The sequence below is a fragment of the Phalacrocorax carbo genome, chromosome Z (genome assembly GCF_963921805.1).
Source record: "Phalacrocorax carbo chromosome Z, bPhaCar2.1, whole genome shotgun sequence".
NCBI classification, from domain to species: Eukaryota; Metazoa; Chordata; class Aves; order Suliformes; family Phalacrocoracidae; genus Phalacrocorax; species Phalacrocorax carbo.
In genome coordinates, this window is record NC_087548.1 from 11,120,603 (window position 1) to 11,124,891 (window position 4,289).

Genomic DNA, 4,289 nt, shown 5'->3' on the forward strand with positions numbered 1-4,289 from the left:
CTGGAAAAAAGCACTTCAGGTCCAGAGTGTTTTCCTGATAACAGCAAACAAGCCATCCACCAGCCAAGCAGCACAGCCACTGTGGGAACAGCAAACTATGGGAGGATATTCCCTTTCTGTGCCAAAAACCAGGCAATCACTCCTTCCCCAGCCAGCCATAGAAATTTAGCCTAAGGATTTTCAAAAATGACCAGTGGTTATGGATGCCCAAGCAAAACACTCCCTACAAGTGCCTTTATTTCCAGGAAACACATGCTTCTTGCATTCAGGGAGTCAGCCTGAATCCAGACAGCCATGGAGACCCCAAACCACCTCCAATAAGGCCTTGGTAGCCCTGATCAGTGAGAGCTGAACAGTTCAGCGGGCAGGGAAACCCCACAGCACTCAACCTGCTCTGATCATCTCTTCATCCCAGCTGTGTTTCATCAACTTGCTTCCCCAGCTTCATTTCATAAATCTTGCAATTGCCATTCAAAGATATCAGGGCACCTGGCAAGCAGGGATCTGGTGGCAGACAGAAAGCTCCATCCATCACCCCTTCTCCTGAGCCAGCATCAGCTGTCTCCCAACAACCCCTTTTTCAAAGAACATCTTTGCAAAGCATGAACTGACCCTTTTAGGAGAAAGCTGCCCATAGGGTAGCTCAGGAAAAGGCCCAGGAGGACACACCAACTTTAGGAAAGGTCTGCTAGAAAGCAGGTTACCGCCAAGCCCTGTTCTGGCTGACTCCATCTACCCGCTAAGCATACCAACATCGCTCCAGCCAGCCTTGCAATTGGAAACACCCCTGTTTGTTCTTGCCCCCCAAGCATGGGAGACTTGCCATAAAGAGCTTCAAAAGTCTCCCATCTCTCTACAAAATCAATGTGGTAGCAACACCTACGCATCCAGGGCGGTCAAATTGCAACACGTCAAATCCCACTGCTACCACCTCAGCTCCAGAGCTTCCCTCCCTCTCCCCTTGTTCTGCCTCTTGCGACATGACAAGGCATGGGCTCTCCGGGGTAACTCTGTGTTTGTACAGCTCTTGTTTATGGACGGGACTAAGCAAACACCTGCAAGCGAGTGCGCACTTACTGTTCTGGAAGTGGAAACCCAGCACGGGTTGTCAAACAAGCGTGCTCTGAATAAACCAGGCCCTACCCCATTTTTCACAATAGAAATTAGTCACAGTGCCCCAACAAGAGCTGTAAATAGGGCAACAGGAGATAGTTTTCAATGGACACCTCACTTGTCCTCTCTTAGGTAACGGAGACACCCCTTTCCTTTGGCTCCTGCCTTTCCAGACCCATTGGAGGCACTGGGACCCTCTATTCCTGAGGCACAGGTGCTTTGCATTTTGCTTTAGATACCAACCATTGCGCAAGAAGTTAGACAGCACCAACACCCCATCCCTAAGAGCATCCCCAGGGTTTTCCAGCCAGATTTCAAGGTGGTTTTGTCCACCAACACTTGGCCACAGGAGTCTGATTTTAGGAGATGATAAAACATGACCCAGAACATTTGCAATGTTTGACCATACAAACAAGAGCTCCAGAATGGCTCAAAGAAGCCTTTAAATATTTGGATACTGGAGGATTTGGGGCATTGAGGAGCTACTTTTCCTCTGAGAAAGGAGGCAGGAGCCCGTGTATCAACCAAGCCTTTGGCAACACAAGGAGCATTGTGAGCACAGTTGGGATACGCCATTACTTGGGTAGCTTCTGCTGACATAGATGTATTCCCTCCAGGTGATGTAAGCCGTGTTAGCAGTGGTCAGTTTTGCCAGTCTTAAGTGCATTTATTTCAAAGCCTTTGCTGAAATACCATTATCTATCACCCAAATGGACTTTACACCAGCAAACATCTGCAGCACAGGCTTGACCTAGGCTCACATCTGGCGGCTGAGCACAGTGGTGTTACCTTGTGAAACACCAGCAGGTTGGTACTTGTACGAGGGTTTGGTTATGAGTGAGTTCGTTTATCATCAGTTAACTTGGCATCATTATTTTTGCAGAAGGCTAGCCTGGATACTGCCTGACCCTCTGCTGCAGGGTGCAAGTGGCAGGGTTTTACCCAAGGATGGAGGAGCAGGAGATCCAATACAGAGTAGATTGAAGCTCCACATAGTTTTACATCTTTTTAAAGGCAAAAAGGAAAAGGAGCAGTAATATGATACCTGAAAGCATAACAAAAGTGGATGAAAACAGAGGTGCTGCAGGGGTACCCCTACAGAGTATCACCTTCACATACCTCACACGCTACCCCACCACAGGAGCTGGGCTGGGGAGGACAGGGCAGGGGGGATTATGCAACGGCTCAGCACCAAAAGCAGAGACCATCTCTGCATAAATATTGCCAGGCAGGGAATAAGCCAGCAAGGGGCCGCAACCCGTGACAGCCCCAGGGAAGGGGGAGCCAGACCTTCCTGTCCACCTGGTGCAGCAGCAGAGCTGGAGTTGCTGTTCCCCTGCAAGCTACTGCGGGCTTCAGCACACACGTCTGCCCTAGGGAAAAGCACACATATACACAGCGAGGGGAGTGCCTGGCCCAAAACCATTTACATCCACAACTTACAGCAAGGGGAAAAGCGAGGGCAGGACAGGGCATGGAGGGAACAGGCAGAGCTCTGGCACATGCAACTGGCAACTCAAGTGTTGTCCAACAGTTGTGTTGGCACGTTTACAGGATCCCAAAGTCAAACAGCACTTTCGGAGCAGAGGCAGATAGGCAAAAAAAGCAGGAACAATCTGACTACCAAGGAAAATTACAGCCATTGCTGAAGGCAGATTGGGCAATTCTAACAAGTAGAGGATGATAAAACAGAACAAAGAGAAGCTTAAACATTAATCCTTAACTGCTTCTGAAACCTGTCAAAATCACTGCCTGCATCTCATTTGCTAATGGAGCTATCAGCAGCTTCTTCGGCTGCAGGGGTCATGGTAGCAACAGAAAGTGCTGCTTTCTTCTCAGGTTTGATACATGTTATGCCTAGCAAGTGCTTTCAATGTTTTTAGTTTAGGTGTACTCAAAAAACTCTTGCAAGCAGTAGATGGGCAAAGGATTTCATCTACAGCCTCCCTCAGCCACTGGCACAGGGAGGAGAGAAAAATGTTTCTTGTGATTTTAATATAGCAGATACATCCAAAAGCCACAGATGCTGCACAGAGCATCCTGTAGGACACACTGTGCCTCCAAACACTGGACCAATGGGCACCAGGTAGACAGCATCAGCCCAGTGCCACATCTCTGCCACAGCCCGCTTTCAAATGCTTCAGAGAAAACCTCTGAAAAATAAGTTATGAATCTCCTCCACAACACCTCAGACCTACTTCCAACAGCTGGAGAGGCCAGCAGGTCTTAAAGCAAGAGAGTTAACATCCCACCCTAAATGTTCCTTACAAACAACTATCTACAGTTTGATAACTGCCTGAACATCCACTTGCCTTTCCCAAGCTTGATCTATTTTTGGTTTCCTTAATATCTGCTGTCACCAAGTCTGTTTTATTTACTCTCTACATGATTCACCCACACTTCACTGCTGGAACATGCATGCTGCCTCCATCAGAAGAGGAGATGGGACTAGTGCATTTGCTTCCTCTTATTTCTCTCTTTCCCCATCAGGAGCCCCTGTGATCATTTTACATGAGAAATAATCCAACACCCCTCCTGAGAGTAGGGTCACCTAGCGCAGGCTGCCGAGGACCATGCCCAGCTGGGTTCTGAGTATCTCACAGGATGGAGACTCCACCACCTCCCTCAGAAACCTATGCCAGTATTCAACCACCCTTGTGGTAAAAAAAGTGTTTTAAGTACCATTTCCTGCATTTTAATTTACATCTCTCATCCCATCATTGGGCACTACTGAGAACAGACTGGCTCCATCTTCTCTACTCCCCCCCAACAGGTATTTAATTTATACACATGGATGAGATCGCCCTGAGCCTTCTCTTCTCCAGGCTGAACAACCCCAGCCCCTGCAGCCTCCCCTTGTATAACAGAGGCTTCAACCCCTTTATTACATTTCTTGACCTTGACTGGACCCACTCCAGTCTCTTTTACTGGGGAGTTCAGCACTGGACACAGCATGCCAGACAAGTCTCACCAGAGCTGAGCAGAGGGAAACAACCTGGTCATACTTTAATGGCTCTGTGTTTTTTTGGTTTTGCAAACCACTAGAATAACAGCAGCTGCCATGAACTCTCTGTTTAACTAGGAAACCGCCTTCCCAGTGCACACCTCAGCCAGAATTGTCAGGCCTTGACATTTTCATGTGAACACAGCTTTGTTTCTACAATGAACAGAAACGC